We start from the raw sequence: 11621 nt of genomic DNA, 5'->3' as shown, positions 1-11621 counted from the left end.
GATATATAGTTTGAATCGCCCTGTGTACTAATAAAAAATAGATAAGCGCAAATGATATAAAAAACGGACTGAAAATATCAAACATGAAATCACATATAAAACGTTTTCTGAACAGTGGTCACCCTGTATACCAAACATTTTATCGCTGAGGTTACTATTTATACAGTTTTTTTGTAGAACTTCGAAAAAAACATATTTCACAGGGTGTAATAATTTGGTCTCGTAGATATTAAATTATTTCTTTAGATTGTTTACATTAATTTTTTTTTCGTTTGCTTCGTGCAATAATTTTTAGTTTAGTTTTTAAGATATTTAAACTTACTTCTTGACCAAATATACTTATTTTAGACGGAAAAAATTATGACGGTAGCAAGTACATAATGCTCGCACATAAGAATTATCCTATTTATTTTTTATACATAGTTTTTGTTAATTTTAGTTTAGTTAGCTGATTTTATTTTTGCTCTTGATTTGCTTGATTTGAGGAGCGTGGAAAATAACATATACGGGGTGTTTTTTAAAAGTAGCTCACCCCTTATACAGGGTTGTTCACCACATACGACACGGAGTATTGTAGCTGAACGATTAGATTTTTACAAATTGTAAGTTTTGGGTTCGTTGAAGGACTATTAGAGCTACAATTTAAAAATATTTTTACAAGCTACAGAGTGTCCCACATAAATAAAAAATATCAAAGTTGTATTTTTTTAAATGGAACACCTTGTATATTATTACATTTTTAGTTTCTATGATTAAAATAAAGGTAAAAATGATTAAGGTTTATCACCCTTAAACCTGACCGTTTTTGAAATATTTTCAATTTTGTGAAATTGCAGTAAAAATTTTAAGGCTTCATTTCTCCAAGGGATCAAAGTTTTTAATATTAAATATTTACTGAAGTTTATTTATTGATCAGGTATAATGTTGCAATAATAAAAATAATACTACCTTATACAGAGTGTCTAAAAATTTATTTTAAATAATTTCTAGCTTTAAACGGCAATAACTTGTTTAATTTAAATGGAACACCCTGTATATTTGAGGAGAATCAGATGCACAATTTAATTGTCCATCAAATTGTATTATACCATTTTTACCTATCCCTTCAAGTTTTCGTAGAAAATGCTTTTTCTTATAATTTAGACCTCATTTATCAATATACCTATGGAATATTGACATTTTAGATTGTTTTTAAAGCAACAAATGTACAGGTGCTAAAAGCGATAATATTACCAGCCTATTTGTATACAAAAATAAAACTATTTAAATATTTATAAAAGGGTGTACCATAACTAAATATACCACCATTATTTCCGCCCAAATACTAATTAATTACATATTTAATTGTGTTAGTTAATAAATTATTCTAAATAAATGTGGATTTGGAATCAGAAATCAATATAATAATAAGTTATGAAAATGAACGTCTCTGTTGTTATAAATAAGCATCCGTCAAAAAATGAAATAAAATTTTTAAGGTGTTATTTTTTACCACACTGTCTAATACACATATAAAATTAAGTTTTTTACTATTTGAAGCAATTATTATTAATCAACGCAAACAGTCAATTAATGTAGTTTGAATACTGGAATCATATTAATTGGTCCTTTTTTACAAATATTTAGACAATTATTTTTTTATTTTTTAATGACATAAACGAACTCTATCGACAATATTAATATCTGCAACCTTTAAAAATTTGTTAGATCTTTAAAAATAATCAAAAATGTCAATATTCCATGGGTATATTGATAATTGTGGTCTAAATTATAAGAAAATGCATTTTCTACGAAAACCTGAAGACATAGGTAAAAAATGATATAACACAATTTGATAGACAATTAAATTGTGCATCTGATTTCCATAAAATATACAGGGTGTTCCATTTAAATTATAGAAGTTATTGCCGTTTATAGCTAGTTATTATTTAAAATAGAATTTTAAACACTCTATATAAGGTAGTATAATTTTTATTATTGCAACACAAAATTTAGTAAATAGAAATACTTCAGTACAATATTTGGTTTTAAAAACTTAATACGCCTGGAGAACTAAAGCCTTAAAATTATTACTGTATTTTGACAAAAACGTAAATATTTCAAAAACGGTAAGATTAAAATGCGGTAAACCTTAATCAAATTTACCTTTATTTTAATCGTAGAAACAAAAAATGTAATACTATACAGGGTGTTCCATTTAAAAAAATGCAACTGATATTTTTTATTTATTTAGGCCACTCTGTATCTTGTAAAAATATTTTTAAATTGTAGCTCTAATAGTCCTTCAACGAACCCAAAACTTACAATTTGCAAAAATCTAATCGTTTAGCTACAATACTCCGCGTCGTATGTGGTGAACAACCCTGTATATATGACTAGGACTGACCGAAAACAATTGAATGCGTCAATCAATCCTAATTTATGTCATATACTAATACATGAAATTTCGTTTTTTTTATCTAAAAAAAAATATAAAAGTTATAGGAGTCAGCGACTTTTGTGAAACACCCGGTATAATTGTAATTTTTTTTATTTCTACTTATATCAATTAACGCTTTTTCATTTTGAAATATTATTTCTAGAAAAGTAATTCTATTGATGTAATATGACAATGTACTGTTTAGATGTAAAGTTTTGTAGAGCTTAGCGAAAAAAAGTGTATTTTTCATACATTACCATGAAATCAAATATTTTTCGACCCACCATTCTTGCTTATAGGCCTATACGAAAGAAATAATTAACTATAGAAAGGTATAAGATAAGAATGTTCAGCGTTTTAATTTTAAAAATAGAATTCAAATCGTTTGAATTGATATTATGCAGTTTATTACATAGTAATCAGATTATTAATTTCTAATTTTAAAATCGAAACACTACTCGTTGTTCATTTGAACTACTATGTATTTGTACAGTTATAAAGAAGAATAAGGAATTATTATTGTACGCATTGATCATAAGCAACTGCTGTCTCCACTAAAACAGCGTTATATTATTTTAGCACAGCCTATTCATTAAACAGCCAGTCGTTTTCACTAATTTTTGAGTACCAATGCTTCACCTGCTGCGCGTTTTCTCGTACGCATACAGGCAGTCAGCGCACCAGTCTCGATTGTTTTTATAATTTTAGCTTCAGCGGAGCTCAGAATCCGACTTATTACATAAGATAAGCGAATGTCTAGATCTTTACGCAGAGTTCCATGTAAACGATCGTTAAATCGACTGGCTGTCTAATCAATACGCTGTGGTTTTACTGTTATGAGTTATGTTATTTTCTTCAACTTTATTTATTGATATTGAATATTGTTTCCCAATCTTGGCTCATATTTATTTATTTTTGAAAATATTCAACAATTTACTATAAAGTCTGTCCAATGAGAGGATAGGTGACAGTGACAGTTGTCTGTCATTTTAATTCACAAGTACATTGTATTTTCTGTAGAAATCTTTCCACACAGATTTTAGTTGATGTGATAACAGTAGCAAATGAGTGTGTACAGGGTGTCCCACTAAGAATAGCTCTCGGCTGTATCTCGCTAGAGGGCGCAACTGCTGTCAAAAATAAGAAAAAGGAGTTTTTACAAAATTTTGTCTAGATAACGGGTACTGTTAATGATAGCTTCATAACCTTCACTAAATTTTGAATATTTTTTGTTAAAACCATTTTCCAGTATCTGCCAAAATAAAGTGGTGGGGGAAGGTTAGATCTGTTTTTATTTAAATATTAATAACTCCGGACTGGATGAACGGAATCCAACAAACGGGGGCTCGTTTAAAAGAGCGGTTCTTACTCTATATTATACAGTATAAATAATAATAATAAGCTTTTGAATGTAGACGCTAGGGGGCGCTGTCTTACAATTTAACAAACATTGTGCATTTTTTCAAAAAAATTCAAATGAGATAGTATATGTAATTTTAGCTGATAGTAAAGATCAATATAAGCTTAAAAAGTCAGCAAAACCGCATCTTTTCAAACCGAAGATATTAGCAAAATTATAATAAAAATGAGCTTTTAATTACCTTATTTTTATAACACGGGTACAGTAGCCCTCTTGATTATGACCATTCTAATAAAAAATAAGATAGAGACGAGTAGTTTATTCTAAAATCGACAATATACCAGTATACCATAATGTCAGATGTATTAATATCTAATAATTAAGATATTAATGACAGTAAGTAAGAACGACGCCTCAGTGAAGTCATGGTTAGGTTAGGTTAGGTTGCTTTTGACGTAATAATATAAACGTCAAAGTGTTATTAGATCAACATTTTGATAATCTTAGCAGCGTTTTTTCTCTTTTGAAGAAAGGAATTTTTAGAAAAGAAATCAAAAGATAAAAACGCTGTTGAGACTATCAAAATGTTGATATAATAATATTTTGATGTTTAAATTATCCTATTAAACGCAATTTTTTTCCAAAGTCTACCATGAATTCACTGAGGCGTCGTTTCTTGTTCACTGTCATTGATATCTTAATTATTAGATATGAATACACCTAGTATTATGGTATTCTGGTATATTGTCGACTTTTTGAATAAAATAATCTTTTTTATCTTATTTTTTATTAGAATGGTCATAAATTATGACCATTAGTGTTGGGAAAATTCGAATTAAATAATTCGACTAATTCGATAGTAAATTAAAACTAATTCGATTATCTTTTTCGATATAATCGAGATAAAAATTAGTAGTATTTTATATTATATCTGTGGTAACCGAATTACAAATGAACATAAAACATAACCTCTTATGGACGAATATTAGTAACAGAGATTAGTAATTAGTAGTATTCTTTCGTTCTGAACCAACTGAACATTTTCACTAAACTGATTTATAAAGGGAATCGACAAAGAAAGGAACGATCCGATATAGAAAAATCCAGAAATCATTGTTATTTCCTATACCACGTAGGAATAAATCAGTTTAAGTGAAAATTTTCATTTCGTTCAGAACGAAAGAATACTACTATTGTTTGGTTCATTTCCATCTCACCCAAATTTCACCGAACACCTCCCGAACACTAAAATTAATTGTCTACTTTTATCTAAATAATTATTGATTGCCACTAATAAAATAAAAAGAAATACGAATCGCACGTAAACAAGGACATACTTATAACGTTTTAGAAGAAGCTTTTATTTTAGAGAGGAGGTTTTCAACAGGAATTGAAATGTTTATAAAAGGCCATAACAATAAAAATCATAAACTCGGCACTTTTAAATTTAAAACTATAAATTATTCAATTGTTCAGATTTGTTTAAAATAGTCCCTAGACGAGCACTAGCTGGGACGAATTTATTTTTAGGTTAAATTTATAATTCTACTAAATAATTCGAATTATTAATTCGATTGTGAAATATGAATTATTACTAATTATTCGATGGTGAAAATAATTCGATTATAACAAAAAATATTCTAAATTTACTGAAGATTATGAAGCTATTATTTATAGTAAATCATATCTAAGTAAAATGTCTTAAAAATTCCATTTTGTTATTTTCCATGGCAGTTACGCCCTGTAGCGGCCGTTCTACAAACTTGAAATTCATTTCCAGCAATTTCTCATTCTTTCACTTTTCTTTCTTTAGTTATAAATATTTTATTTCCGCAAGCCCTACGACTAATACTGTCCGAGACACAGCCGAGAACCATTCTTAGTGGGACACCCCATACAATATTTTTTTGTTAAATTGTTCCAGTTGCATTAAAATTTCAATAAATAATTGCTATAAGTATAGAAATAGTCGCAGTACAATACGAGAACGGACTATAATTTGATTTTAAATGTTGTGGGTAGTTTTTGCGAACCGTTTTTTCTAATGGATGAATATACCGTGTGGTCGAATAAAAACGACGTCACACCTAGGCGTAGATATAACATTTCAATTAATATTGGTAATGTTATAATCACAACGCCTAATATGACATCGTTTTTGTTCGACCATACGAATTATATATTTACTCTGTTCAAAGAAAAAAAAATTGGGATGTGATAGATCTTATATAAAAATGATAATTAACTGTTGTTAGTTGATGGAATAAATGAGGAACAACTTGGGTGCAAATAGCCTGCAGAAGGGCTAGAGTGATATGATTTTTTTTTGGTAACATTTTAATAATAAACTAAAAACTTCTTTCTTTTAATATTATTTTTTAGTTAGTATAAAATTGATTGCCGACTCGTAGTGTCTTTTATAATGTTATTATTTGTATATATTTTAATAAATTATATAAAATAATTAAATAAGATATTTTGTTTAATTTTTCCCTTTCCCTGTATAATTAGACATTAATTTATCTTCATCTGGGACATATAACACCATAATATAAGGGCAAGTTATGATTATGTTATTATGATTTTTGTTAATGTCAAATATGTTAAAGCACTTAGCGAAACATAGACACCTAAAATCTCATTCAAATCGGAATAACGGTTCTTAAAATATTTGAAAAAGTGTGTTTATTTTTTTAAACTTTGATGCCCTCTAGCGGACAAATCAAGCACTTTTGTATAGAGTAGTAAAAATACGTAGTAGTCCACGGAATATTGGGACACCCTGTATATTCCAGCATTTTATAAAATTTCAAGTAAAAATTCATTTATTTTTTATTTATGCCTGCAGTCTGAAGGTCACTTTGTACTAGGTACTTAATTCATGGACATAGAAAATCAAAAAATAAACAAATACTGAAAAAAGTAATATAAAGCGATAGATTGAAAAATATAATTTTCGTCATACTATATTGTTATATTATTATAACATAAGCAAAATCAGAATGGAAAAGATGCATATAACGTCCGCCGGACGTTATCATAACGGCCGGCGGCCGTTAAGTTTCTAAGGTAATCGTAACGTCTGTCACCTGCAACAATGACTATTTATTGTCAGTTGGACTTTTCAAAATTGGGAAAATAGACCATAGCGAGATGTCGCGAGAAATTCCGTTGGAAATACAGGGAGGAAGCGGCTGCGGCTACTCAAAATTTACTTCCGACTATAACCAGAGAGAGATATCAGCAGGAATATGACAATTTTTGAAGTGGCGGCAGGATAGAAGTATAAACAGCGTAAATGAAGCGGTATTGCTGGCTTATGCTAAAGAAGAATGTCTGAAATGTATTCTCCTACATCACTGTGGACAAAGATATCCATGCTGAAGCTTGCGTTGAGAGTATATGAAAACATCGACATATCAAGGTAAAAAGCCATTATATTCTTCGATATTTAATCATACTCATCTAAATTATATTTGTTCATAGATTTGGTAAACTGTTCATGTTTCTGAGGCGCAAAAAACGAAGGTTATTCACCAAAAAAGCCAAAGTTCTGTCGGAGAATGATATAAATAATTTTCTACTGGATGCCGATGATTACACCTGGTTACTGAAAAATTGTATTGGTGCTTGGTATTCTTGGAGCTTGTAGGCGCAGCGAGCTTTGGTCACTCACAGTTGATGATTTCGAAGATTCGGAGAAAAATATTCTTGTCTCATTAAGAAATACTAAAAATAAGAAAGATAGGAAATTTCTTATTCCAAAACGGGCCTTCCGTTTGATGCCTATGGTTTATACAAAAATACATCAACCTGCGTCCTCGTAACTTTGACAATCCAAAATTTTTCATTGGTTACAAGAAAGGCAAGTGTGTTAAGCAAATCGTCGGTATACATACCATCGGGAGCGTACCGCAGAAAATTGCAAAATTTTTGAACTTGGAGAATCCAGAACGTTATACAGGGCATTCATTTCGTAGATCATCAGCAACCATGCTCGCCGAAAATGGTGGTGATTTACTATCGCTAAAGGAGCTAGGAGGATGGGAGTCTTCAACAGTGGCAGAAACTTACATAGAAAAATCAGTTTCCAAAAGAATGAAAATAACAAATCAACTTTTTCATGATAGCTCCAAAAAATAATGTGTCTTTAGTGGATACAAATATTTGCCATTCTTCAGTAGCATCATCTTCTTCTATAAAATCTGTAAATCCCTGGGAAGGATTACAGATTTCTAAGAAGAACAAGTGCACTTTTAATTTCCATGTTCATTATCATGAAAAATGAATTTTAGTATAAGACATTATGTATTTTTATCCTTACTTGTGTTATTGTTCAATAAAATTTGTTATTAAATAGTAGTGTTTATTGCTCTAAAAAATCTGCAGTATGACGAAAAATCTAGAACGCAACACGGCCGATAACAAATAACGGCCTTGGCTGCTTATGATCCTCGGCTATCGCCTCGGATCACAAACTTCAGCCCGGCCGTTATTTGTTGTTTATCGGCCTTATTACGTTAATAACTATACAACAGAGTCTACGTTGCACAGTTGTTTAATTGTTTATCTGTAAACCCTGGGTTGGGTTTTGAAATTGTTTTGTTTGTGTGCTTCGAGTTACATGCTTATAACAGTATGCCCGGTTATATCCATGTTATATATCAACTGTTTTTCATGACTTTAAAAATAAAAGCGTTGATAATAGCTTAATACAGTGACGGCGAACCTTTTGAGTTCGGTGTGTCAAAATTTTGAAAAATCGAAACATAATAATTTTCCTGGTGTGTCATAAGGATACTATAGAGATAAGGATAGTTCGATTCCTATCTTCCTGCACTGTCAGTTTTTTTACGTCATCTACTGATCGAGTTGAAGTTGGCGCTAAAGATTTTAGACAGTGACAGTTATTTTTGCATTTGACGGACGAGCGCACAGTGCGTTGGAAGATAAATTTAGCCAGGGACAAAAGCGTTTGATAGAAATAAGCCAAAAAATGTGTACTGATAAGAATAAATAGTAGACATTCCAATTGATACAAAAATGCATGAATATTCTTTGTATTTCGATACATTTTTATCAACCAAATTTGGTCGTTTTCTGCTCAGCAAGGCAGAGATCATACGAAAACAAAATATTTACAAGTGCTTATACATTTTATTAGAAAGCCAAATTATGTTGAAGATTGCCAAAGGTATGTACTTTTCTACTGTACGTATATTATTTGTTAAAATCCTTCGTGCCTTTGTTCTGCAGATATCAAACTTTCACTTTTTTTTCAAATATCGATATATTGAATGATGTAGATCTTTTGAGTTACCAATAGTTACCAACACAGGTAGTCACAGTTATAGGGAGTTCAAGCTTAACAGGTGAATGCCTAAAAAGATTCATTTCAATCGGATAGTATAAAAACAAAACAACTCCATCAAAAGGCACTGAGTTTAAAAAATTGTCTTAGATACTTAGGTACTATATATGAATTTACAATTACCGAGTGTTAAAATTAAAATATCTATCTTAATTAATATTTTTAAAATAAAATATAATTTTTTAAAATAAAATATAGAGGGTGTCACAAGATTACAAAGTAATTAAAAAATAACTGCTAAAGAGTTTTTTGTAAGTATTTCACCTGATATCATAATTTTATGTATTTGGCAATAGTTTACAATATTAATAAATTAAGTTGTTAATAAATAAATAAATTTAACCATATAGTTGCTATATATTAGACCATTTGCTACGTTCTTAGATTTTAAGCCCCAAACATTGCTCTTGAGATTTTGTCCCGCTAGAATAACCATCCGCCGCACTGTGGAGCGCTGGTCAGCGCGTGACGTAGCATTCCACGGCGACTACGACAGCGGCGATTTGACGCGATCGAACAGCCCTTTAGAATATAGACAGTCCTTGGGTGTGTCACACATCACAAAAGTAAAGACAAAAAAAAAAAGAAAAAGAGATCTGTTTTGTCTGTCAAGAATCCCGTACATTTTGGTCCATAATCTTGAAATTGACGGCTACTGCTACTTACATTTCCTTTATCAATCAATTTTCGTTTTTTATTTTTTTTAAACCTCAACACAGGGCTGCAAAACAAATCAATATAAATCAGGCGTTTTTATAAAAAGTTAATAAGTTTCTAACTATTAACTGCAATGTTGTGTTACTAGTATTTTAGGCTATCGCGTTTTGATTTTTAGGAGTATTTTTTATTTTATCTAATACGGTATGGAAATTTGGAATAGAACAAGCAAGAATTTAAATGAAGAATGCATTTTTCTCAAAATGTCAAAAATAAAAACATTTTTCCTCTTGCAAAGTCAATTCGGGGATATACTGTAGAGTGCCATGGCCGAGTCAAAAATACCGTATGATCGAAAAAAAGGGCGTCAGCGATGACTATGAAATGAAGATCGCTGCCATTTTATATATAAATTTATTTGGGAAATGTCATCGATCGTCATTTCCCAGCCAACTGGACGCCGTTTTTTTCGATCATACGGTACTAATTTTTAATCAAGGAGCCTTAGACTATCAAAATAGATATGGTAACTGATGGTAGGTGATGGTAATGATCGTCTAATGTTTTTCGTGTCCTGTTTTGGCCGGTTAAAAGATGCCCAAATCGTATTTTTAATCATATCTCAATTTTTTCAAATAGAACAAGGGTGGCACATTAGCATATTTGTATATTATTTTATTACGAATAATTTGGTACCACACACATCTTTTGTAGTCAAATTGTCGCTATGAATGGCAATTTACAATTTCAAATAAACCAATTTTTGACATTTTCTCTGATATGGTTTAAAACCATATGAGAAAATGTCAAAAATTGACATATGATATATGTCATTCTATTCAGAGTTTCATTTTCAATCGACGAATAAAGTAAAAAAAATACAGAGGGTGTCATTTAAAAATCAAAAGTTATGGACGTTTGCGGTAAAACAGGAAGTGACCGAAAACAATTATTGAATATTTCAATCAATGGCTGATTTATGTCATACAGGGTTGTTCACCACATACGACACGGTGTATTGTAGCTAAACGATTAGATTTTTACAAATTGTAAGTTTTGGGTTCGTTGAAGGACTATTAGAGCTACAATTTAAAAATATTTTTACAAGATACAGTGTGTCCCAAATAAATTAAAAATATCAAAGTTGTATTTTTTAAAATGGAACACCCTGTATATTATTACATTTTTAGTTTCTACAATTAAAATAAAGGTAAATTTGATTATGGTTTATTACACTTAAGCCTTACCGTTTTTAAAACATTTTCAATTTTGTAAAATTGCAGTAAAAATTTTAAGGCTTTATTTCTCCGAGGGTATCAAAGTTTTTAATACTAAATATTTACTGAAGTTTATTTATTGATCAGTTATTGTGTTGCAATAATAAAAATAATACTACCTCATACAGAGAGTCTACAAATTTATTTTAAATAATTTCTAGCTTTAAACTTGTTTAATTTAAATGGAATGCCCTGTATATTTTAGGAGAATAAGATGCACAATTTAATTGTCTATCGAATTGTATTATACCACTTTTTCCCTATCTCTTCAAGTTTTCGTAGGAAATGCATTTTTTTATAATTTAGGCCTCATTTATCAATATACCCTATGGAATATTGACATTTTAGATTATTTTTAAAGTAACAAATGTACAAAATGTACAGGCTAGTAATATTCTCGTTTTTAGCAAAACGATAATATTACTAGCCCATTTGTATGCAAAAAGAAAACTATTTAAATCTTTATAAAAGAGTATACCATTAATTAAATATACCATCATTATTTCCGACCACTAATTAATTACATACTTAATTGTG

The sequence above is a fragment of the Sitophilus oryzae genome, unplaced genomic scaffold (assembly GCF_002938485.1).
Source record: "Sitophilus oryzae breed Bouriz unplaced genomic scaffold, Soryzae_2.0 scaffold_179_pilon_pilon, whole genome shotgun sequence".
NCBI lineage: Eukaryota > Metazoa > Arthropoda > Insecta > Coleoptera > Curculionidae > Sitophilus > Sitophilus oryzae.
Note: the sequence above shows the minus strand (reverse complement) of the source record.